The sequence below is a fragment of the Taeniopygia guttata genome, chromosome 6 (genome assembly GCF_048771995.1).
Source record: "Taeniopygia guttata chromosome 6, bTaeGut7.mat, whole genome shotgun sequence".
NCBI classification, from domain to species: domain Eukaryota; kingdom Metazoa; phylum Chordata; class Aves; order Passeriformes; family Estrildidae; genus Taeniopygia; species Taeniopygia guttata.
In genome coordinates, this window is record NC_133031.1 from 11,200,081 (window position 1) to 11,227,305 (window position 27,225).

At 42.9% G+C, this 27,225-nt stretch overlaps 1 protein-coding gene across 1 annotated transcript in view; it reads right to left on the bottom strand.

The window, feature by feature from the left end:
• GHITM (growth hormone inducible transmembrane protein) overlaps positions 1-4,412 on the bottom strand; it is a 43,765-nt gene extending 39,353 nt beyond the window's left edge. The window contains exon 1 of the mRNA XM_030275541.4: positions 4,345-4,412. The gene's annotated coding sequence lies outside the window, so the exon portion shown is untranslated. The remainder of the gene's footprint in view (positions 1-4,344) is intronic.
• Positions 4,413-27,225: the final 22,813 nt, after the last annotated feature.

The window sequence follows — 27,225 nt, forward strand, 5'->3', positions numbered from 1 at the left end:
CTTTCCAAAGGACTGTTTTGTCAACACACCAGAGGTCATGATGAGAAATGGAGAAAGGGAGAAGCCACAGAAGAACCAGCTGTCACACAGGCTGCAGTAGACTTAGTGTGGGGAATAAAATAGAGGCCCCTGTCCACAAGTTGTCCCCTTTGCTACTTTCATAGACATATTTTATTGGTGTGCTCCCTAACTGTGTGTCTTAATTAGCAGCTCTGCAAAATACATTAAGGGACCTGACTGTAAGGTCTTCTGCTGTGACTCCACAGCTGTTCCATACAGAGTAACCAGGGAACATAGACAGGGGTGTATTTTCCTACAGAAATTAAAGCATGTCAGTAGATTTTTGCAGTGTCTTTTGCAGCTGACATCCCCAGTCTAAGTGGTGCCATCTGTTAACCATGTTCTATACATGTTTTCATGAAGGAGACTAAAAGAACTAAACTAAATTCTACTCAAAGCAGCATAATATTGATCCTGAAAGAAGACCACTGCAGTGCACTAGCATCTTGTATCCAAGGGACTTCATTTTCAGAGTGATGTCAGTGAGCAAGGGGCTGCTGTGCAACTGTTCAGCTTGGGAAACCCTGGAAGCATTTCCAGTCTCATGCTCTGCATCCAATGAAACATTTACCTGTGTTGTCCCTGCTGAACTACATTCTAACATTTGCTCCACTTTTACATGTGCCATGGGAGTACTTGAAAAGAGTAGATGGCCACCAAATTCAAAGCAAGGTCCGCTCTGCAATTCTCCTGGGAAAAAGTGGATGGTTATCTCCCCCCATCTGCTCTCCTCTCTACCATCAAGCTTTCTACTTAACACAATTACATGCAGCATTTGACAACAGAGCTGATAAATTATGTGGCTGCTTGAATTGAAAATGTGAAGGATAATAGGGATAAATATCAATGCATTCACAGATGACACAAACACATTTCATCACTTTCAAGGATTTTTGGTTGTGCTCAGGAATGACTTGCATGAACTAATTCCTCAGCGCATTGTCTTAAACAATTCTCTAGAGGAAAAATGGACTATGCCTAAGACGTAGATGACAGACAAGAGTGAAAACAGTGAAAACCCCACAAGTCCCAAAGGCAAAACAGCCCAGCGAGGCAGCAGTATGATGCTGCCATCAAAAAAAAGAAAAAGACTGTGTGGTTGTAGGACAGGTTTGTGCTTCCAATTTTTATCTCATGTCTGAAGTTCTTGCTTGCAACTTTCTAGTGCCATGTATGAGAAACATGCACCTGGCAGGGGATGGAAAGAGGTATGGAAAGAGAGCCACTCAGATGGAAATACACATGCTCTCCTCATGCTTCTCTTGCCCTCTCAACACTGACATTGCTGTCATGGTTCTTGATCTCTCTCTAGGCTCTCTGATCTCCTGGAGCACATCAGGGCCTTCCCATGACTTTGGGGGCCCTGATATATACTCGGTTATGTTTTGCTGCCACCCCTCTCCAGCTTCCCTCAGCTGCAGGAACAGGCTGCACAGCTCCTGAAAGAGAAACTGCTCTTCAGTTTCTGACCATGAGTCACCCAGAGGCAGGAAAGCAACTGCAACTACAGAGAAGCTGCATACATCATGTGTTTTTAATGGGATTCAGTACAGGTATGCTTTAGGCCGTGGATCATGGAGTTATTTCTGGTGCCAGGCCCTTGAGGTTTGGTCTGCAAGTGGGGACACAGGACTGCCTGGCAAGAAACTGCATCTCAGAATCCTTTTAGGGGTGAGAACTGGCTTTAAAAGGAACAACCATCACAAGTGCTTAATTTCACAAGATACAACTAATCCTGGAGGCAGATTTTCTTTTCACAAGCTGCACTTACTGGGCTGACTCTCCTCAGCAAGAAGGTACCAACGTAGTGTTTGTTAGCGAGGTGCAGTTGCAGGGAAGCACCGGGGGTTGGCCTCTCCTGGCACACCATGGCCTGGCACTGGCCAGAACTGAAGAGCACCCTTGGAGAAGCTGCAGATCCCATGGAATCTGCCTGCAGTTATTGCTCAGGGCCCTACTGCCAGGCTCAGCAGCCCCAGAGCCACGCAGCCAGGCTCTGCTCAGCATGGCAGCAATTCATGCCATGGCATTTCCAGCAACTCCAACATACTGCAGTGCAATGGGGGGACAGGAGGAACTCTGTGCCTGGAGGGACAGGGAGGAACTCTGTGCCTGGAGGGACAGGGAGGAACTCTGCGCCTCCCTGCACATCTCAGATAAATGAGAGCCAAAACCAGAGCTGAGCCAAATGGTTCCTTTCTCTGCAACTCATGGCAAATATTTTGAGGTCAGGAAAAACCAAGCTTTTTCTCTCTAGAGGCAACCAGTTGTCTTCTATAAACATGGCATTTTGCATTGACTCCTGTGCAAATTGAAATGAGACAATTCCAGACATCTTAAAAGAAAAAAATGGAAGCACTGAAAAAAATTATATAGCTCTACTAGCTATATGCTGATCCAAATTAATCCGTATTTATGTCTTTGAGAGAGAAAAAATGTATTATTTGTATCATTTATTTATCACATAAAAATACCATGGGTTATATTTATGGCACAAATTCTTTAATTTTGAATAAATGAAAAATATTCATAGTATTAGAGTTGGAGCTGAGCAGCATAATAAGGCATTAAAGTACACTTTTCACCTGTTGACACCTCTTTTTGAGGCTAGAAATTAAAATGTTGAAAATAGAAAGCATCGATATTCTTGAAGGTTATATCCAGAAGGCTCAGTAACAATATGTAAGTGGAGGATTAATGTCATAATGAACATAAAAATCTCACATTTTAAGATGAAAAACTTGGAAAGCAAATGATGCACATTTGTTCATTACAACTTAATTAGCACAGCCTGATATTAAGGACCAGCAGTAATACTGAATGCAAATTGAAGACTGCTTGTGGGTATATCTATACTTCCATATATATATATATATATATCTCGAGTAATTGCCAATATGATAAGTGTTGAAATAAAAACTGTTGAAATGCTTCTGGGATTTGAGTGAAGGAATAATATCTCCATTTTAAACCTTGCTTCAAAATAACTTTCACTATTTATTTCTGAGAAAAAAATATCTAAACATAAGTTTGATTTAAGTCATCTTTCCTTAAATTTTCAGCTTTTCTTTATTGAGTTAGCAAAGAGAAGAGAAAAGAAAGGAGGAGAACATTTTCTGGCAGCTACTGCATTTCTCCTTTGTATTTATTAAGAAGTGAAAGGCACCTAAGTGTTCATAGGTACCATGTACAATTAAAAGTTGTTTAAATGCAGGGGATAAAGTATAGATTATTTGAAGTAGGTAACACCCCACAGATGTAAAGGCAGGTAATGATCCACACTGACAAGCCTGCAATAAAGCTCTTCTAACCAATGCAGAGGGCAGCAGTACAAACCATGTCACCAGAAGTCTTGTCCCCAGGAGAGCTGCAGCTCAGCTGTGCAGACCAAGACCACCTGCCTGTCCCTCAGCAGCCAGATCTCAGGGTTCCTGAAACTCCCACTCCACACAGCCACCTTATTTTGACTTTGTTTTTCAATTGTAAGCAAGAGAGAATTTTTCTTTTGTACTGTTCACCACTACGTGTTAAGGATTATTTAACCCTTATTCAGTAAATACACTGCACAATATTTGTGTGATAAAGGTCAAATAGAAATGACAGGAAAGGAAATGACAGAACAACCCCCCTCTGTTGTTTTGCATTAATATTCTCTGTGCAAATCAGACATCAGACAGTGCAGAAATAACCACAAAGTGTTAAACAAAGCTCATGCCTATTAAAATCTGAACAGACAATCTTTGTCCAGACCTTACATGCAGCCAGTTGCCTGATTCACCTTGCTGGTCTACTCTGGATGATTTGATGCCATTTTAATATTTTACTGGAGCTGGCAGTAACCTACTTCAAGTGCAAGTGACCCCAGAGAGAGCTATGGTCAGAACATGGTGAAGTAAAGGGTGGTTTTGGCTCTTATGAGTTAAGTGACATAGTCTGGCAGAGGGATGGTGGTAGAACTTCAACAAGGAAGATCAGAACACAATTATGCACAGCCAGAAATGTAGTCAGTAATAATCCATCATGCTGTCTCTGGCTGCTTTGCATGCAGAAAGATCATCTGCTTTAATCTTCCCAGTATCCAGACCCATACAGAGCATCATATATTATGCAAAAAGGTACTCTGGGTGGCACCATCGAGCTCACCACTGCAGTACCTCTTTTGTTGAAAAGGGTTTTTTTTTTGTATTTCCCACACCCTCCCTCACCAAGTCTATACTAGGCATCCCCTTTCAGAAGATAATTTTAAAGTATTTCTGTCTCAAAGGAGAGATTCTTGCTACTCACTGTTTCTCCTTATATCCTGCAGCCACACAGAGATCCTTGTTTCCTCCTGTTCACACACATGCCTCTGTCCATCACTGCCTTTCTCCTGTGCTGCAGAAAAGTAACCAGCAGGATGCAGACCTTTCCATTCCCTCCCACACGAACGATTCAGTAAATTCACCCTGGATGGCTCCCAGGATAGGTTTTTTTCTGTTTGTTTGTTTTTAAATCTACTGGACACAGAGCATGTGTGGTAGAGAAAAACAGCGTCCTTCAGCAGCATTCAGGGAGTTTTCACCACTAAACAAAACCAAAAAGCATTTTCTGCAAGCAAGTGTCCTGGGTAAGTCTATGCTAAAAGGAGGGGTCAGAGAAAGACAGGGCTCATTACAGGCTTCCCTCTCATCCAAACTCCTACACCTGCTCCTGCAGAAGGCAGGGACAGATGCCTGTCTGCTCACAGCAGGCAGGGGGACAGATCCTCACATGGACTAAATGGTCACAGCCCCCTGAGAGTGCAAGGTGTTGCACCATGCTACACCTGGTGAGGGGCTGGCCTTAATGCTTGCTTCTTTTTGTTCAGAGCCACATGCATTTATCTGACATATTCCTAAAATTGCTTCTGTGAGCAGAGTGCAGCTCCATTTACTTCCACAGTGTTACCTCAGCCTCTCAAGGAGAGAAGAGGACTCGGTGCCTGACTCCTCCCAGGCTGGAAGGATTTCTGTGTGTGCAGAAGGGCTGGGAGCTGCCCTGTGAGTGCCAATGAGCCGACGTGCCCCAGTGCCCTGCCAGGGACCCGCATGGCACAGCTCAGGCTCCCCACACCTCCTCTGACAAGGGCAGCCTGACTCAGGAGCTGACTTTTCTTCTTGTTGTGTTAGCAGGGAGCTAAAAGCTCCCGAGGGACTGTTTGTAGAAAGTGCTTTTGAATCTCTGCTTCAGCATAGGTAGTACCCATTTAAAACTGAAGATGGACCTTTTATCAAAAGATGTGACAGGCTTTCTTAAGGGTAACTGTGACAAGTGGAGGTATAAAAAGAAGAAAAACCCCCTTTTCTCTATTGTTTCAGTTTTTCTGTAATTTTACCAAGCATTTAGAGGGTGAGATAATGCCAGATACATCTGTCTTTGGCATTTTTAGGTATGTATCATCTTGAAATCTAAGTGCTCAGGCAATATGTGATAACATCCTGAAATACTTCCACCTCCTCAAGCTTCTCTCTAATTTTTCTTTTATTTAATCTCAAATGAGTTCAAGCAACTTCTGATTTTGCATTTATCTAGATCAGAGGTACAGAAGAAAAATAGACTTCTATAATTTAACAACTGGTAATAACGTTACAAGTAAAATTAAAATCTCTAAATCAGGATGAGTACTGAATTAGGAACAGGGAATAGATGATCATAATTTTCTGAGTATAAGAAGGTGTTTTAAATAATCGCTTTGAAATATTACTATTACTTTTCTTGTGTATGCTCTGGTCATGGAAGGGAGTATTTCAAAGCCTAGTTGTCCTTAAAATTATATCCAACAATAAGTCTACCTGCACATAATTATCAAATGTCAGTGTAAAATCCCTGCCAAAAGGGTTATTGTGCCATCACATGAGGAACCACTTCACTCCTAAGAACAAAGTAAAACTAACAAGTCTCCAGAACAAACTTGCCCCAACACCAAAATCCCAGCAAGTACTGCTGAGATAAGAATATCTAGTAGAGGTTTAAGTTCCAAAGACTCCACACCTCTGTTTCCAGAATGCAGAACAGACAGCAGCTTGTGCTTTAACAGAGATGGAGACTTCTCTGACACCACAAAAATGACTGTAATTTAAAAGGAGATCAGAGCATGCTCAGCCAGTCCTGTGCAGGTGAGCACATGCTAACCCTTGCAGCTCACTGGATGCTGTGGGGAGACTCAGTTGCATATATTATCCTAATTTAGGTGTTCTGCTGATGCAACTGCACGGCTGCCACCTGACTCAGAGCATGGGTCAAGCCTGCTCTCCTCACACACTGAGCGGCTTAAAGGAGCCAAAACCCAAATGGCCCAGATAGGAACATGCCTTTGAAACCTGCTTGAGTTTTAAACCTTAACTTGGCCTATCAGAACAGGACTAACACTTTGCACCTTTGGTTTTCATCCAAACCAACCTGAAACACACGGATTTCTATCAGGGGTTCTAAATGGAAGTTTCATTTAGCAACTGGGTTAGCTATATCATATACACATGGAATCACTGGGGCAGGTACATCCCCTGGTAGGTGATTACTTAGTGTAGGTCCTTTCCTGATATATTTGCTGTGACTTTTTCTTCACTAAATTCTACTTTCTCCTGTTTCTTTGATTAGCTATAGCTGTTACCGCACAATCTGTTTGGTTTTGTCCTCCCTGCTGCGTTGGAAAAAATGGCTGCCTTGCAGAAAGCACAAAAATAGTCATGTATTTGTGGTACTGGTACTTATTCTTTAGACAAAGAAATGTAGATATCCTGGTAAGTTTTAAACTCAGTTATGTTTATCTCTTGTGTAAAGCATTTAGCCTTGTTTATTTACAGAATGAGTGCTTCAGTAAACTCAGAGTACTACCTGGGTGAGGAAATAGGAAGAAATTCAGTTCTTCCGAGTCCCCATTTCTGGCGCATTAGTTTCCCTCTTCCCTTTTCCCAGGGACCACCTCTGCTTATGGGCTGACTTGGTCCCTACCCTCTGGGCAGGGCACTTAGCTGTGTAACAGCTGCAGAACTGCACGGTACAAGTGAAACCCAAGTATGGAGTTACAGAACTAATCTTCTTATTAAAAAAATACATCGCTTAACAACACCTTCTGCACAGAGTAGGCCAACTATTTCAGTTTTCAAAGAAAGCTAAATTCTACAGAGAGTGGTTTGAATTCAACCCTCCAGATCTCAGAGAGAAGGAAACCCATGTACCACCCAGTGTCACAGGACAGCTGCAAAGCACTGGCTGAACCAGGGAGTGGGGAAGGGGAGTCAGTTTTAATCCCAAACAACCAATCCATAATACTCTTTCTGCCATAAAACTCAGTAACAATGTGCAACAGCAAAAGTCCAAGTAAATTTTAGGTCAGCTATGAATATAGCATGAAACAGAAGCACTTTTGGACGAACTGTACAAATGAGAAAATAGAGACACTGGAGTGGGCACGGATGGTCTCTCCCTATCTAAATGATACCTCATAAAATCTCAGTTTCAGTGCCCAAAGAGAAAGATATAATTCCTTTAAAAGGTGTTAGATGACACTAAACTAGAAGCCTAGTCCACCTCAAAGCTTCAACTGTTTCTCCCCAAAGAGACAATCAGACATGGAAAACCTCAGGGAGAGTGCAATAAATACCCCTCACAAAAGCCAATGCATGAGCCTTTCCCTTTTAGAAGGTATCTTCCCATTTTTGTTCCCTCAAACACAGGAAAGAACAGTGATTTCCCAAAATCATTTCCCTGTGGCACAGTCTGCATTTGGCTGACCTGACAGCTCCTGGAAAAAAACCCTAAGGTAGACAAAGAGTTACTTCAGTAAACATGTTTGTATTGTACTTGGCTTAATATGGGCCATTTTCTTAATTTTAAGAAAAGAACCCTGGATTAAAATAGGTGAGAGTAGTGAGGAAACAATTAATGCTCCACCTCACTGTACTCACTCAAGGCCTAGACTGCCGTGTTGGCACCTTGCAGCATCACACGGTGCACACCCTGCCTTTGGTGTTTCACCTCTGCTTAATTTCCATCATGATACGGAGGAACACAACCTGAGTGTTATTAAAAACCCTGGTCAATGTGGAGCATGTGATGTTATGTCCTGTATCACAGAAAGTGAAAAGTACATGTTACAGCCTCAAGGCTGTTATTTGCCTTCTTTTTTGCTCTTCCATAGACTAATGATTTAACTAAGGTATTTCTCCTTTAGAGGGTAGGGCAAAGTAAATCAAAAAAAACCTAAACAATATCAGGAAATTAGTAACTTTTGCATCTTTCCAGACAGCAGTACAGGTCACACATATAGTGAAAAACCTAAACAAGCTGGAAGAACTGTTATGTTTAACCAAGTGAAGGACTGGATGCATTATTCTTCTAGCTAGATCATAAGTATATGATATTTTACACCCTATCTGGTACACAGTTGGAGTTTGCTCTCTAGGAAAAGGAATCAAGTATCTTCTGTGTCTTGCACTATTTGTACTGAAGGGGTCAGATGTTAAACCACTCATGTTGGAGAACTGGCTGTTTGAAGTACATTCACTATGGATATCATCTTGCCAGTGGCCTGGGCTTGATAAAGGTCAGTTGACCTTCCTGAGAATACCTCAAGCAGCAGAGGCAGAAAAGAGAAACAAACCCAAACAATTTCACAATTCTTTTAGCAGAGCCATTTGTCAGGAGATAAAAAAGGGTTTGTTGGGAGGAAATGCTTCCCCTGCAGAAACTCTCAGGCTCAAAGATCTGGGAAAGCACTGCTCTGGCAAATGATGGCTGTTTATGAAGCATTACCTACCAGGCAAGGATTGCATAGGGATGTAAGAATGTACATGTGAAATCAAATTACTACCTGGAACAGAACAAGAACCTGAGGAGAATGCCTGCGTGAGCTGAGCTCTCAATAACAGAAGAGGGGGTGCAGCTTGCTCATCATTCTGGTGACAAAATCAGTCTTTTCTGCCTACACTAGGCAAGAACCTGCCAAGATCAATGCAGAGACTCCCACTGACTGGGAGAGGCTGGAACCTGTGGATTCAAATGAGAATTGCACTTCAGGAGGTGCATCATTTCATGCTTTGAATGTAATATCAACAGTGAAATAAAAATCACTAACAGAGTTTGGAAACAATTGCTGTTTTTTATGCAGCAGCACTTGCCCATACCTGAAAGCTTCAAGCACTGCTTAGATGCATTTAGTGTCTTTATACTAAAGTGAATTTAATTCTGTCACTGTGGCATTGGGCTCTTACTGAAGAGCTGAGGATTAAAGAGAGCTCACTATCTGCTGAGAACAACGGGCTTCTTATGAAAGCAGAGATTTTTGTACAAGAAGCCATGCTTTTTCTACAAACAGATATTCACATGCACATCTGCACAAAAATCCAACCACATTATGAATGGGGAAGGCAAAGGCATGTACAGCTGTGGCACAACATATGGATGCACATGCTGCAACAACCATATAGGAGGAGGGAGAAAACCCATCAAAGTTTCTGGAAATCTTTCCTGAACTAGCAAAAACATTCTCTACAGCACTGGAGACCGTATGTACACACCTAGGTAGGCAATAACACATAGAGTGTCTAGGAGAAAATCAGGAGCATCCAGAAAGACAAGACACCCAGGAAGCATGAAAGTCTTTCCTATTTGAGATGTGTCTTGATCATCTCCAACATCTTCCTAGCTCTTTGTTATGGAAAAGCTAAACTAAAATTTGGTCACTGAAGGGTGAGAGAGACCCAAATTGTCTTAAGAGGAAAACATGCATTGCAACAGAAGCAGTAGCAAAAGACTGGTAAGACTGGTTATTGCTATCATTGTCACACGATGTTGAGCACACCTTCAGCATTGTGACAAAATGTACATTCTTTGCCAGGAATTCTGTATGAAATCCTCACTGTCTTTTCCTTTTTTCATGCATGCTGGTAGAAACTCAAAGGTTTCAATTAAAAATCTCTTCATTTGGGAGGGCAAAGACTTAAAAACCCTCTTCCATTATGCCTTATCCACTGGGACCAGGTTTCACTCTGCTCCAAATAACAGAGCACAACAGAGCATTTGTAAGTGTATTTTATCTTTTATAAAGAAATCTGACAGCATTAGAGATAAATCCACAGTCCCTTGAGGGTGAGATCAGTGCAGAGTTGCATGTTTGTGTGAGTGTACACCTACCATTAGTCTGAAAAAATCAGAACCTACTGACATAATGGGTAGTTGTGATCAAGGCAGAATAAAGCTCTCCACCCAGTTCCTAAATTTTTCTGTCGCCATTAATCATCTCTGTTTGGAACAGTGTTTCTTGTTTAGTAGCAAACAAGTGCCTGTAGACAGGCTAAGTATTTCTCTCTCAGTGCTGCAGCACACTCATAGCAGGATTCAAACCTGAGCTGACAGCGAGAGAGATGCTCTTCCCCCTTCCCTCTCCCACAAAGTCAATGTGCCTTTTATACAGCTGCCTTTCCACGACACAGACCAGCAGGGCTCGCCTAAGGGCCCTGTCCTAAGGGTCTCCTCCTTCCTTGGCACAGGCTTGGATTAACGAGCAGCCCTCCCTGCACTGAGCCAGCACAATTAATCAGCATCCCTGGATGTTGCCAGCACCTGCTCAGGTGCACTGCCAAGGTCACAGCTCTGCTCTGCATCCGGATGGCAAAGAGCAAAGCACAGGGCGTCAGTCTGCTGAAAGCCCCGCATTTGTCACCCTGCTCCTCGCAGGAGTTGTGCTGAAGGGATCCATCTTCCTGCCTGCACGGAACTGAGCTGATAAACAGTGCACCTCTGAGAGCTGGAGGAGGACAGGGAAAGGCTAAACCTGAAACAGAGTGCGGCTGATGGTATAATGGCAGCTCTCTGGCAGATGCCTTTGGAGGTTAATTACCTTTCCAAAGAGTAATGATTCATCTTTTCACCCATACCATAATATCCTGCAATGCTAATTCTCATTTTGGAGACAGGAAAACTAATGACAGAGAAAAGGTTTTATATATATAACTCTAAGGAAAGGATAAATTTGCCATAATGGGGTCCTAGACTCCATCAATAAAAACTCCTACCAAAAGATCACAACTCTGAGTATTCCCAGAACATAAATATTTTGTAGGATACACCATCATTAGCAAAACCCATCAAGCTTTTGTTTCAATAAACAGCATCTGCCAGGAGCATCTTCTCTGAAACAGACAATATTAAACAAAATTTGGTCTCTCATTCATTAAATGGGCAGCCTTCTGGGCTCATGTCTCAGGAGACTTCCAAAAGCTTTAAAAAACAAAGAGACCTTTTGAAAGAGGCTCATCTCATTTGCTGCAAGATTTTCCATCTTAAATACTCTAACAGGTGTTATGAAAGTACCAATGTTTTGGACCTGCTGATTGATGCTCCTGAATGCCTCAGCTATACTAAGCAACTGCATACCCACTTTACTGTCTTAGCAATAGAAAGTAACTCTTTTTTTCTTGCTGTTAAAGAAAGTAAGTAAATGAAGGGAGGAAAACCAACTGTGAAGGGAGTCAGGTATGAAGGCTTCAGTGTAGGAGCAACTTATCCTATCCATATCCTGGCTTAGCTGTGGGAATAATGGCCAGCCCTAGCCAGGTCCCTGGGCTCCCAACAGAGTCTGCCAGCAACACAGAGGGAAAAAGCACCTGGAAAAAAAGATCTTTTCCACCTTTTCTGTGAGATGCAAAGAAATAAGCAACAAGCAAGTAGAACCCCCAGGGTTGTTGCTGGTCTTGGTAGGGACTTAACCAGTGATCCCAAAATGCAAGGTTCCTTCTTGATTCTGTAATTGCTTAATTTACTACTCATTAAAACACCTGGTTAAAATGCCTATTAGCTTCTTTTCTGCTCATGCTCATCTCAAATATTTTGTGGTGTTAAAAAGAAGATAAAAATGTCAGCAGCAAAAATATGATGTATCTCATGACAAAATTTCCTCAAGTCAAAAATCCATAGGCTGAACTCTATCAAGTTTTCCCTGACCTTGTGGTTTTTTTTGGCTTTACTCTGTCCTCACTGTGCTGCTGCTGTGCTGTACAGCTCCATGCCTAAAGGCCACTGGTGTGTCTGTCACAGAATCATAGAATAGTTTGATTTAGAAGGGACCAACCTGGTTCCAACCCCTCTGCCAAAGGCAGGGACACCTCCCACTAGACCGGGCTGCACAAAGCTCCATCCAGCCTGGCCTTGAACTCTCCCAGGGATGGAGCATCCACAGCTTATCTGGGCAACCTGTTCCAGTGCCTCACCACCCTTACAGTGAAGGATTTCTCCATCATATATAACCTAAAACTGCCCTCCTTCAGTTTAATGCTGTCAACTCTTGTCCTATCGCTACATGTCCTTGTAAAAAGTCTCTCCCATCTTTCTTGTTGAATACCTTTAGGTGCTGTAAGGCTTCTCCAAAGTATCCCTGGAACCTTCTCTTCTCCAGGATGAGTAACACCTACTTTTTCAGCTCATTTCCATGGGAGAGGTTCCCCATCCCTCTGGTCATCTCTGTGGTCTCCTCTGTCATCTTTCCAACATGTCCACACTCCTTCAAGCTGCTGCCCTCAGTGCTTGGGATACAGCCCCAGACACAGCTGGCTTTAAGGACTGCAAACACAGCTGGGTGCTTCTTGTCAACCAACACTCCCAACACCTTCTCCTCAGGGCTGCTCTCAACCCCTTCTCCACCCAGCCTGTTTGTACTTGGGATTGCCCTGACCAAGGTGCAGGACCTTGTCTTGGGCTTCTTGAACTTCATGGCCAGTGGAGACTGAGGGAGACAAAGCACTTGAGGACCTCAGACTTTATTTATATCTTGGGTAACCAGGTCTCCCATTTCCTTCCAGAGGGTGTCCAGATTTTCCCTAGTAATCCTTTTGTATTACTTTCTATAATTTTTTATATTTTGTTTGTTTTTAAAGAGACAATTAAAAATTAAAGTCATCCTAAAAACACCTTTGAAATACTTTTTTTCAACTAACTCTAGCCATGATGAAATAGTTATTGCAGTACCACAGGCAGAAGGCTTTACCTTTTCAGATGCTGGAGTGACAGGATTGAAATGTCCTCTAAGTCATGGCTGAAAATGATAGAAAAATCAATGCAAACCTAGCAAAAAGAAGGCAGTCCCATTACAAGAAAGTAATTTTCAGGCTTTCCCGTGGTACTAGTTTCCAGAAAGAAAGACATAGCATGTGGTGGGTAACACTGCCAGCTGAAAAATTTTATGTCAAATATTCCCATTAGAAATTTATTTTAAATTAGTGTGATTTATGTAGAGAAGCTGGAAAGACCTGGTGTCATGTCCAAGCACTTCCCTGGACTTTCACAGTGAGCAGATTAAGGCCAGACCTGTGCCCTGAAGAAGACTGTGAGAAATGAGAGGCAAAAAGGCAGAACCCGAGCATTTCAGCAGTGCCTGTTGACTCTCTCTGCCCCAGGACTGGTTGGTCCCTGCTGGGGCACATCAGCAGTGCCAGCTGATGGCAGTGCCACCCCTCCAGCCTTTACCCCATGGCCTCTCTGAGCTGCTGCTTCTGCACCTCTGGCCCTGGGTGGCCAGACTGACCAGAGCCAGCAGCACTGCCAAGAACAAACCCAGACTGCAGATTTCATACTGGGAAAGCTGATCCACAGCTCACGTGTCTTTGCAGGGTGTTTTACTGCACAGTTCTCTTCTTTGTGCTTCAGGCACCTGCACTGCTCTGAAGGACATTTCTCTCAGCAGTGGAGCTTGCCTTGGACGCTGCTTTCATAACATTTCAAAATGGTCTGACCTCCCTCATGGACATGTGAGTCAACAAGTCTCCTTTCTGAGGCACTGGGGAACATCAGGAGAGCCTTCTCCAGCATTAACTCTTTCTCATTTTGCAAATCCTCCAGAGATAACGAATAGGAGCTTTCATCTGACTCTGCAGATGGATTAGCAAGCAGCAGCTCCCAAATATTTTAAATTCAAGTAGTATTAAACTCAGGTTAAACTCAGTGCTGCAGAAAAGAAATCAATAATGTTTTTCCATGTTGATTTTTCTTTCCTCTCATTTCATTCCTCTCCTACAGCTGCTGCAGGGATACTGACTGCAGTATCTCAGATACCATACTGCAGCTGGCAGCATAACCTTACTTATGACATGCTCAGAAACAGATGTTTTTCTTCACATCCACCCTTCCTCTCCTACCTTTGGAGCAGAATAATGAGATACTCTGCAGCTCTGGTTCAGATCATGGTTATTAAACAGCCAGGGAAAATGACGCTGGCACAGCAAACAGTATCACTGAATTGCTATGAAAGGGGGTGATGAGAAAATACGTCTGCTTTGAAGGGGAAAAATGGCCTGTTTTCAGTCAAGAGCTCTTTCCTGTTAAACAGCCCAACCCATCAGCAAAGTGTTTGCCAGTGTACACAGCAATTTGTAGGCCACACAGAGGGCAGCAGTTTGTGCCTAGAAGCTGTCACACACCTCCCATGGTGGATGTATCTACCTAAGGACTGTTCACATGATGAAGGATTTATGAGCTGTGATTATTGGGGATTTGTTGTTTGTTCTTTTTTTTTTTTCCCCTGCTTATCTTTAGCAAAATGGAGCAAAATAGTATAGTTTTCCCTGCAGTTTCTTCTGTGCAGGATGTTGATTAAAGCTCTGTTGCTCAGAAGGTCTTACCAGACCCTTCCTATCTGCTCATTCATGAGAGGCAGAGCACTGCTTTCCAGAGACACTGGCTAATTGCTTTGCTTGGAAATTTGTTTAGCATGCCATCAAAAACTCCTGCATTGGAGGAAGGGAAAGGCTGACTTGCACAAGCCCCTACATATTAGCCTGAACTCACCAACTTATTGGAAAATCCCATGTCTCCAAATCAATCACCTGCATAATTTAATAACAATTATTTAAAATAATTTTTAATATAAAATTATTTTTACAATTTAAATAATAAAATTTATTAATTTTATGAGGTTTTGTGACACAGGAGATTCCATTTCCTTAAATGAAGGTTTTTCCTAATGGAAGTGGTCATAGCAGAAGCTCCATGATCCTCCTTGAGAGAAGCAAGCAGAAAATGGTGGGCTCCTGCTTCCTCACCATAATTACCTAGCAAGGAAAGCTCATGAAGAGAAAAACATTACCCTTCCTCTTCCTCATAAGCTGGCTGTGCCATTACAGCCAAGGAAAGCTGCTCAGTGGTGACACAGCATACAGAATGTGGCTTTCAAATCCTCACCCAGTCATGATGGATGGCCACAGACACAGGTGCTCGTGTCCTGCAGCTTGGGATGGTCCCTGGAGGCTCTCTGTAGCTTCCCAGGTCCCTAGGACTATCCAGCACGGCAGGAAGTTTTAAACTTGAGTGAAATAAGTAAATAAAGTGGAAGATTTGATCCCCACTGTCAGTTGGGCAGCACCAAGAGGAAACCCAGAAGGATGTGGCTGTAGGGTGCAGACATCAGGATATTGTCTGTTTCTCTCTCTTTCACCGGTTGTGGTCTCTAGCACTGTATTTCCAAGGTCCCTCCTAAATACATGCACCTTCCCACATGAAAGATGAAACCAGCTCTGATAAGTGACTTGTCAAATGCCACATGGATGTTGCATCAGCCCCCAAACTATCCTTCTTTCTGCATTTAAACCGTGGGCTGAATAAACTAAGCCTGCCTGTATCCTAGACAACAGCTTCAATGAACTGCAGCTGAAGGCAAGAAAAGGCAGGCAGGGATGAAGCATAACTTAGACCTGTACCTAACTTAAAATGGATTTGGGCCAGCTCTCCTCAGCCTAAGCCTTAAACAGTGTCTAATCAATCTGGAGCATTTCTTTATTGGTTCATAGATGGGCCTTTTATGCAATCTGCCAAGAACACCAGGCTATGTATCTCAGTTTAAGAGATTATAAATAAATAGAAGTGCCTCTTTCTGCTCTTTCAGACAGGGAAAAAAAATACAGAAGAAAGAATTAGTACTGCTCTGTGGCAAGTTAGAAGCGAAAAGGAGTGCCTCCAAAACTAATTCCAAGCAAAACCCTAAAACTCATTCTTAACACAATCATTCAAAAGACATTATCATTTTTTCCTGTCCTCACATCAACCACCAAATCACATGGTTTATTTTGCAAGTTTCTTTTTGTTTTCCTAGCATCTATATACACTGCTATGTTTTTCAGATATTCTGATCTTTCCGTATGCAAATAAAAATGTGTGTTTCTATAAGAAGAGATTCTTACATCCAGAGACTTCTTGACTCCAAAATTAAAGTTTAAGTAAAATTCTAAGGCATGGAATAGAACTAAAGTAACAGCTATTGTTGTCCTAAAATGGTCATTCTTACAAATGAACTTGAAGACATGAAAACAAAATCCCTACTTAAATATTAACTTCAATTAAAGATGTCCTCAAGGGAAAAAAAAAAAAAAAAAACCAAACCAAGATACAGAACTAAAAAGACCACATTATTATTCATTTGGAAGGAAAAACTGAGAAAAAATCCCAGGTTCTCCACAGACTGAGTCGTTTGAGCTGATGCAGTAAAGGGGCCAGGTGTTGCTACAGCCACTTTGCAGAGGGACAGTGAGGGACAGTCAATAGACAGAACTCTCCATGAGGGCAGTCAGAAACAAAAGGCAGATTGTTATAGGTTTTCCTATAACCATTAGGAGAAACACACACTTCACTTGTCCTCTTCTGTGATTATTTTAGAACATGAGAGGCTTTTTTAACATCAGGTTTTTTTTTCAATGTCCATTTCATCATACTTGTCATGTTAAATATTCCATTATGCCTCTTTTGAATTTTTTTTTTTTTACTAATGGGCTGTGTTCTGCTGTTTAATAGCATTCTGATTAAGGAACCAAACATTCTCCTGCCTACATTTCATTTCTCAAATTCCTTAATCTAGATTTAGTGTGTGGGGGAGTCTAAGAAAGTGCTACCACTCCTCTGATAATTGGCAATTTGTTATCACATTAGAGGTGGCCAAAGTATTCAAGTTAAGAGCTGCCACTAACCTAGATGTGAGCAGAAGGCATATTATTGAATTACAAGGAAGAGGCAATGGATAGCTATAAAGGAAAGTAAACAATATGATCTCTTCAAAATCAATTATTAATATTTTGAGGAGTGAGGAAGACAGACTACTTGCAGCTGCCAAAACAGAGGAGGGAGTAACAGATTTACTAAAACACATTTAGACATAAGGAAGAACTATACAGAAAAATGAAGAATGTCAGATGACCTAAGGGGAGAAAAGAAAAAAACCCACCATCCTCCCACTCCCTCCCTTGCAAAATCTCCCGAACCCCAGCAACAATAAAACCCAACCAACAAACATCCCAAACACAAGCACAAAAAATCCTCCAACAACTACCAGAACAATAATCTGGACTCGTGGATTTGCTGCAGAGAAGGTGCAGAGGCAGGACTGGATCTGGCCTAATGTGCTGCTATGCTGAAGCCATCTGGGGACCTGAGCCAGCACCAAATTAGGAAAGGGATTTTCTGTGGTTCTGGTTTGGAGGCTTTAAATTACACCAGACTCTTGTGCTAAACAGCCATTCCAGCTCAGGTGACAGCAAATGCACACCATGTCTGAAATGCTTTTAATATGGCAGTGCCAGAGTGAAGATCAGAGCTGCTCTGCTTAGTCCATGAAGTCCTTCCTATGGTAGGAAGGATTCATGGTGATCCATTCTGAGTGTTATTTGCTCATTTTTTAATGTGCAGGGTAACATAAAAGGGCACTAAGTTTACAAACACAACTGTTATCAACTCAAATCTCTGCTGGGAATGCAATACAAAGTTGTATTTCTCTGAGTTCTACCACAGAACTCAGCCTGTGATCACAAAAGCAGCCCTCAGAGAACCCTTCACTAAATGCTGCAATGAAGTGGGAGACAGGGAAATCCTTGACCCTAATGCTCAGATGAGTTAAACATTGTATTTTTTTCCTTAATGTCACAGATTTGCCCATCCCACATTTGTCTATATGCAGGTGCAGAACCATATTAATCTTTGCTCAAATTCTCATGTCATTTTAAATTGAACAATGATCTTAAATAATCAGCTGCCTGGATGAACTGTGCACGAAACAGACATCCTTTGTAAATGGTTTTGTGACAACAGTTTCTTCTCCTGCCTTTCTTTTTGACTGTTCACCTGACAGGATCACTGAGCTAAGGCTTTAAGGAAATAGGGCAATGTTTTCATAGAAGCACACACACCTGTCATTTAAAAATCCTGCCACATGGAGAGAGTTGGACTTTAAAACAAGCACTAAAAATCAGGTTACACCATATGCTGCTCCAGGCAAGCTTGACTCACCAGCCTGGCACAGGGATGGGAAGGCCAAGCCCTTGCAGCGCTGGCCCAGGTCCAGCTGCCCTTCTTCCCCTCATGGTTGTCCTCCCCACAGGGTCACCAGCCCAGGTCACTGCTGGCCTGTGCACCTCACGGCCTGGCTGGTACTCGGAGGTAAAAGGCACCACCAATGCAGAGCAAGGCAGCAGCTGCTGCAGCCATGCCAGCCTCTCTCCCTGCTGGGGAAGCTTTGTGGCAGCCCTTGCCAGCCTTTCCCAGTGTGAAGCTGGCAACCTCCTGGTGCCACTGCCCTGTTGGTGTCCCCAGGGTGGCAGGAGTGCCATGTGTGCCCGGAACAGGGCCCTGAGCAGACACTGCACAGCTCACATGCATGTGCCACACGCTCTCCTCAGCTGCAATCCTACGGCAGCTGACCCTGCGAGGCAGCACTGACTCCCTCAAGCTGTGGAGTTAAACCAATGCATTTAGGAGAAGTGTGCTCCAAAGTCCACCCTCTCACTTCTCTTTTTCAGAATGTAAAGCACCAAGATGCAATTGTTTGTTATGGCATTTCTAGATGATTTAACACTGGATGCAGAAAAGCACCAAGCTTTTCTGTAGAGGACAAACTGGCTTTTTCTGAAGGCATCACTTTCCTCTCCAATTTCTAGGAACACACGAGAAACAAAAGGAAAAAAGATTTTAAATCCTTAGCCATTGTCAGTTTATTATGTGGAAAAAAAAGGCAAAACAAAGCACATGTTATCCAGGAATATGAATTAAATGCTCCAGAGAAAGACAAAACCAAGTGCCTGTTGTATCCTCCTTCCCTGCAGACTGACTCGGTGGCTGCTGTCCTCTGTGGACAATCAGTCAGGCAGCCCCATTCCCTCCTCATGAGGATCAGCTGCTCTCCTCAGTCGGTCATCTCCTCAGTGAATGAATGGCAGAGGCTTCAGCAGGAGCCACTTGGGGGCATGGATGCTCAGGATGTTTGAACCTGACAGCAAGCAGCTGCACAGGCTGGAGCCATACATTTTAATAGCACATAAAACACAGGGTGAATTGCCTGGGATGTCTCATGAGGCATTTTACCAGCCAAAACTTCATTAAGCATCAGAAAGAAAAATAATAAGAAAAATTTAAGAAAACCAACCACAAACAACCCAAACCAAACAAAAAAGTCAAATCAAAACAAGAACTCCACTCAAAAAACTCCCAAACCTATGCCACCCCAAACCTAGAATAAAATCCACTCTCCACAGATTATTTTAAAATACCACCAAAATTTCGTCCAATAACTTCAATTTTCCTCCTCCTTCCTCTTGAAAAATCAGCAAGAAAAATGTGCTTATCATGAGATGAATTTTTTATAACATGGATTCACAGTAATTATGAAATACTTTTCCCAAGTGACTTGAAACTTCCAGGCTAAAACCTGAAGGAGATGGGCACTAACATCTTAAAACCTACCAAGCCAGCCAGTTAGAAATCAATCTGGTGCATGGTAGCTAAACAGCATAAATGAAGGTCTAATCCAAAGCCACTGAAATTTTTTTCATGGTTTTATCAGAGTTGGTAACAAACTTCTGATTAACATAAGTACCCAGTCCTGCAATTATACTTTGGCAGAGGTCTTTCTCCACAGCTCCAATGTCAATCCTGCTGCTGGGTAGTGTTTTAGAAGTCTGATTAGGCATTTGTGACTGAGATAAATCTTCATTGTAACCATGGGATTAATAAAGACATTGTGTGGAAGTGAAAGGGATCTGTGCCCCAGTCCCTTTTTGCCTGTCTATGGAAGAGCAGACTGCACTGCTCTGTGTGGTTGCCTGCAATGAGTTCAAAATGAAATTCCTTTCATTAAGCATCTGGTTCCCTTATAATTGGCAGAAAATTGGAAGTTTCCTTTAATTTACACCTGTTCTGTGATTAATGTCTCTGCACACAATCCACACTGTACCCACTCTCCACAGAATCCACATAACTTTGGTTGGCAATGAATGTGGGAGCATTCCAGAGCAGCAGAACCTCAAATACTTCCACCCTTTCATCACCCTTCTACTGCACTGGATTAGACTTGAGAAAGGTATACATCCAGTTCAAAGCATCCTGTCTTGAAAGGTCTGTACACTCTTGGTATGGAGTCCCTAAAAATTGAGTTATTCTTACACTTTTAGTCTCTCTCTCTTTTTTTTTTTTATTGTATATGTATGTCTTTGTAAGAGGACAGAACAGTACTTGTGGTATTAATCTCTTCATTTTCAAAAGTGCAGTGCTGATAATGGGAGAGCATTCCTCTCTGCTTCTTTGACCCCATATGGAAGCTTCTCTAGAGAACTCAAATATGCCATGCCAGATGAACTTCTTTCAGCAATGGACCCTTGCCATAACTGTCAGTGTAAGACCTGAAAAGCCCAGAACTGAACTGTTGTGAATTAGGGATCTTCACCTGTTATTTTTTGTTGATCCACAGGTAACTAATACCACAAATAGGCCACGTTAAATTGCTCAAAAGGTTAATGCCATTCATTATCTTTCAGGTCTACTTTACAGATTATTTCCAGATAATTGATAAAAGTGATGAGATTGTTACAAGTCTGCTTGGAACTCTCTTCCCTCAAAATATTTTCCCTAAATTTTTCAGTCTTTGCCATCCATATTTGATCATACTTCTCTTTTGATCTAAAGTACTGGCACCAATTGTTAGAAGATAATTCTTTTCTGCAGCTTTTCTGTGAAAGAAGCATTTTTTGTCTTTGTTAGCCAGGCTGACAGAAATGCCTCCAGACTGGTTTTAATTTGCTTAATTACACATCTTGTCTGGATTTTATAGCATGGCTTTAGGAGAACAGAGCCTGGGGAAAAAACCCAGAGTGGACTACAGCTGTGAAAACTCTCATTGACCACTGGTGTGTCTCATCCCTCCACTGTATCTCCCTGGCAGTCCCTCATCCTTCTGGCTCCTTTATCCCTTGTACATGAGCCTGGCAGCAGCACTGCCAATTAGTGGAGATTAGCAGACCTTCTAACCCATAGGTTTCAGTGAAAGAAAAAAAATATAAAAATCAACCAAGGGTTAGCAGCCAGCCTGCACTTTCTTTTCCACATCTTACAGTGCACCATAAATAACTACCTATACTTATATTCTGCTGCTCAGCAACAACTTGTAACTCATTGTGGTCTTGCAGCCAGCTGTGTCAATGCCTTTGTCCTATTCTCCAAGTGAGATGTCCAAATACCCATTTTGAAAGCCTCTATCACCCTTCACTCTCATCTTGACAGCCACCTCATTGCCCCCCACACCTCCCCAGGCATTGTGCATACACATTTCTGCCTCCTTTCACAGACCTTCACAGCAGTCCTTGACAAATTAATCAGTGCCTTGTCCTCTCTGCACAAGTGGCTGTCAACAAAGCAGATGGTGCTGTCCCTTACACCACCTTGTCTCTCACATCTCTCTCTGCCTGTGTCCTGCAGTTTTCTGACAGGAGCTGCTGCATGGATTTATATATATTTAGTAGTATTGAAGAGAACAGATAATGCCACAGGGCATTGCTTATCTGGTCACAGAGATCGCTGCAAGAAGTAGATGAATGAACATAAATGCATGAAAATTAAATCCTGAAAAGCTCTGAGGATTATTAAATAGTCTGTTGGCACAGGAAAATGTCCTCTGGGAAACACAGTTTGTGAAGACTGGGGAGTACCCATGGTCCCTACTCAGGCAGGTTTGACCCGTACAAGAGGAATCTGTCCTCCTTCCCTGAAATGGCCTGTTGTTTTCTAACAGAGCCTTGGAAATCCGGAGATCACAAAAGCAGCCAAAGCATCTAAAATGACTTATGGTTTCTATGAATTTCCCTTGCTTTCCCCTATATTCCCCAAACAGAATGAAAACAAATCCATAAATGATTCCAACAGCTAAACTTTCCCTTCCCTGGTATTGTTTTTCCCAGTACACCCCAAAATCCAGATTCCAGGACTAAATTTTTAAAATTGAATTTATTAATGAGAGATTGCATTTGGAAGACTCATTCCAATTAATACCAGCAAATATCGGCAGTTCACCTCACCCTTCCTCCCCATTTTGATCTGCTATTGTGTAATAGACACTTGGAGTTCAGTGGAAACTGCTGTAAAAAAAAAATAGGAGTCCTTTTGATGCAGAATACTTAATCCAAGCCCACACATGATCACAGAATCACAGAGAACCCTCAGTTGAAAAAAAAAACAACCTCCATTGAGACCACCCACTCTACATCAGCCAACACCAGCTTGTTGCACTGGTATCAGACATCAGAGCCATCAAAGAACTGTGTAGGCAAAATTCATTGCTAATACTCAGCTCGGGCTGATGAATCAATATCTGTGATAAGATCAGTGTCATCCATGAATGAGATTTCTACTGTGGCAAGCATTAACAAGAAGCTGAGAAATGGTGCTGTGAGCTCAGTGTGTCACTGAAACACCCACACCACATCACCGAGGGAGTGAGGAAGAGCAGACTTCACCATCTCTTTGATGTGAATTTGAATGCAAGAGGGGCTATTCCTGTTGCATAAAGCAAACATCTATTTAATGTGCAGATTTTGTTACAACCTCACTGCCGATATAGAAAGGCCTTCAGCCCTCTTTCCTTGCTCAGGGCTTCTGGCTATGGCATTTCTGAGCTTCCTGATCCTAGAGGACACTGATATACCCAAACAGGGTGAACTGGGACCCAGCCTGCTGATCTAATGACGTGGTCCTTAGGATTATTGCCAGACACAGAGAAAAGCATTTCAGCAAAGTAAGCAAAACTAAACTCTGGAGTGACAAAACTGAGATAGAGAGCCAGAAACAGCCCTGAAGAGTTGGGGAGGCTGCTCTTGTGACAGAGAAAAACGAGATGCAATGGCAAGCTCTGCCTGTGGAAAGACAGGGAGTGCTTCTCTCTTTTTAATGTATCCCTGTAGCTGCTGTCCTACATCTCAACTCCACCCTTAATAGCAGCAAAACCCTTACTATATGGGGCTCCAGGTCATGGACTTTTATGGTCTTTTTCTCCTTCTAACTAAAAACGTACTGCCCTCGCTGGCAGCTGGTTTTGGCTATGCATGTGGCCAGTCACCCTGGTGCTGCTTTTTCTGGAACAGCCTTCTGTTTGGGACTTTGAGTAGGGAGTAAAAAAAGAAAGTTCAGGACAGGCTGCAGAACTTTTCAGTCCAATTTGAAGTCTTGGCTCCTTTTCCTCTCCTGCTCAGCTAAAGACACCTGGGCCCTTGAGAAATGATCCCACTGGACAAGAAAGGCAAGAAGGAAACCCCAAAACTGTAGGCCTCAGTTAGTCTCACTTCAGTGCTTAGTAATGTTATGGAGAAGATGATTCTGAGAGCTATTGAAAAACGTCTGAAAGACAATGCAGCTACAGGCCAGCATGGCTTCATGAAGTCCTGCTTGTCAAACCCGATTTCCTCAGTGACAGGGTAATCTTGTTGGCCAAGCACACCAGCTGATGTCATCTTCCTGGATTTCAGTAAAGATTTCAGTATTGTCTCTCAGAGGATCCTTCCGGACAAAATGTCCAGAGCTAGATAAACACATTATGGGGTGACACCAAATTGGAGGCCTGTCACTTCTGGAGTTCCACAGGGCTCTATTTTAGGCTCTGTGCTCTTCAACATCTTCATAAATGACTTGGATGCAGGACTGGGAAAGATTCTGAGCAAGTTTCCAGATGATGCAAAACTGGGAGGAGTCTCTGACTCCTCAAAGGCAGGGAGGCCCTGCAGAGAGACCTTGACAAAGCACTGGGCAGTCACCAATCATATGAATTCCAACAACAGATAGTGCTGGATTCTGCACCTGGGGTGGGATAACCCTGGATGTAGGGACAGACTGGGGAATGAGATGCTGGAAAGCAGCACTGCAGAAAGGGACCTGGTTGATGGAAAGTTGAACATGATTCAGCAGTGCCCTGGCAGCCAGGAGGGCCAGCTGTGTCCTGAGGGGCATCAGGGTAGATATTAGAAAAATGACCTTCACCCAGAGGGTGGCTGGGCACTAGAAAAGGCTCCCTAGGGCAGTGGTCACAGGACCAAGCCAAACACAGTTCAAGAAGTGTTTGGACAACACTCTCAGGGACATGGTGTGACACTTGGGCACGGTGTTGTGCAGGGCCAGGAGCTGAACTGGATAATTCTTGTGGGTCCCTTCCAATTCAGGATATTCTGTGGTTCTGTAATAATCCTTGATCTCAATAAGATAGTTTTATCAGAGGAGCTATTGCTAATCAGGGAGGGGAGGAGTGGAGGGATTTCCCATGGACAGCAGTGTTTTCTCTACAAATATGTTATTCCTCCTCTGCAACCCATTTCTGCAGCCCAATTCTTCCCATACCTATACCCTCTCCTGCCCTTTCTGTTGTCTCTGATAGTCTTGACACTGACTTACACAAGCAGCTTTCAGCAATTCTTGCAGTTCAAGAGGTTTGAAGTCAGCCACAGTGTTAGACAGGAACAAATGCAAATGCCTAGGGCCAGGCCTGTTTAGATTTCAGCAAAAATATAAATCACCTCTGATTCTGTTTTTATTTGCTGCCTTAAGCTAGTCATTAAAACATTGAAAACAATCTGGGTGCAATCATTTTCTTCTGATCCAGCTCCTTTCCCCCGTAATCAGCACTCCAGGAGAACATATGGGCTTCCTCTGTCACTTGGCCTCTGATTTACACCACAGTAAATCTCCTGAAGTCAACAGAACTCCCAGGAGCCACACTTGGCTCCATTGCATGTGAGCAAGGGCTGAAATTAAATGAGCACCTGTGTCACAAAGAGGTTGCCTTGTAGGAATGTTCCTCGAGGTGGGGAGGATGTGTCAGTGATGGGAGGCTGCAAACAGCTCCACCCCACAGCCCCAGTGCACCTTTGGCTGGGAGAGCTGACATTCCAGTCCCAAAGCAGGAGCTTAAAGTCTCAAGTGGCCACCAAAAACCTGAACACATCTAGTTTGGGAGAAGAAACTTCAGCAGGCTCTTTCAGTTTTCAAGTGTGTACCTGTTTGGATAGGGAAGGTTAAACTTTTTCATGGTACGTCGAGCAAGGAAGAAATTATCAGGAGACCAACAAAGACAGAGAGCTTTGCAGAACTGCACTGGGGTTTAAAATGCAGGTTTGTCAGAGCAGTCCCCAATAAGAGTTTTCTCATCTAGTGGTGTTAATTCAGGTTTCAGCTGCACAGTCAATCAGTTCAAATCATCTCTGGCTGTGATTTCTGCTAAGCTCCTCCTTCAGAGTCAATTCCTACTCTGCTTTCCTATATTATACTCCTACTGTTGGCAGACCCCAGCCAGATAAAAGAAGCTAACAGGGTACAACCCTTCCCCATCATCTGCATTCCCCATGCTACAACCACTGAAGTTATAGAGAAGTTGCATTTAGAGTTTTCTCTTGTCAAAACTTGCAGACAAAAAAAAAAATAAAAAAAATCACCGTGCTCTCCACTTGTAAAATGTGTACAGAGATAGTGTGAATATTACACTGCACAGCATTTCCATATCAATCAGCTCCACACAGAAATACAATATTCTCTGAAGACACCAACCACTTTCCCTGATACCTACAACTTTGTATTACTGATTCTCACATTTTTAAACTTTCCATGATAAAAGGAAGAACAGCTTCCTAGAACTGCTTACATCTAATCAGGTGAAAGGAAGTTCATGAAACCTGAAACTCACTTTGATTGTGACAACAGAAAAACAGTTCCTAGGAAAATAGAGCAAAACTAGAGACTTTTGTGATAACTAGAAATAGGCAAGCCAGAAAAGGTTTGTTTCATGAAAATCTGGGATGTTTCCCCTTATTCCCACTGATTGGTTGGATGAATACGTACTTTGCTTATCCCATGGCTGTTAGATTTTTGCAAGTGCCCAGGGGAAACAAAACTACCTGTTCCCTGTTGCAGGAGTTACCAGAACTTAGATCCAGTTTTGCATTGTACAAAATGCATACAACTCCGCTGGTCTGAAGCAGCAGGACAGCAACAAGGATAAGAAACAGCTCTCAGCATCCTGCTGAGACCAGCAGCAGGATGAGCTCAGGCAGTCTCTCACTGACCCTTGCACTGTGCTGAGGGTTTGGCAGGGGAAATGGACACATCCCAACAGATCCCACCCATCAGAAGAAAACAGGGCTGAGAGGACAGCCATCAGCATCTTCCCAGTCAGGTTCTTCCAGGTGCACCACCTTGCAGTCCAGACCCAGTAAGGGGCAGCTCTTCATGGTAACCCTTCAAAGTGTGTGGGACCCTGGGATTCTTACACAGCTCCTCACAGCTCCCCACCTCATCAAATCAGATCAGGTTTGTGGCACTTTCAGGTGGGTCAGAAAGGTGAGAAACTACAAACACAAGCTTACAGGCAGTAAAACCACGCACATTATTCAAGGTTGAATTTCAGGATTAGGCATCTGTCGTGGTTTGACTGGTATTGGCTGGCTCAATGCCAGGTGCCCACAAAAGCTGCTTGCTCACCCTCCCCTGCCACAACTGGGCATTGGAGAGAGTTGAGATAAGGATGGGGAGAAAACACTGCAAGGGCAAAACAGGCTCAACCTAAAGTTGTGGAGTGAATTTATTACTAACAGAATCAGAGGAGGAAAATGAGAAGTAAAATAAGTCCTTAAAACACCTGTCCAGGGCAGAGAGGACACCAAATTGCACCGTCTGAACCACATTGTATCAGAGGTGGCAAGCAAAACAGGTTAGAGGTGTCTAATCTCCTGAGCAGGAGTTCTGGATATATAAATCCACAGAGTTCCTTTGAACTCAATCAATGCTTATTGATATAAGCAGTAGGGCCAAGCTCCGCTCCCTCCAAGAGAAGGCCCTGATTACCACTTTTCCCTCCAGGGAAACTAGTTTTACAAATGT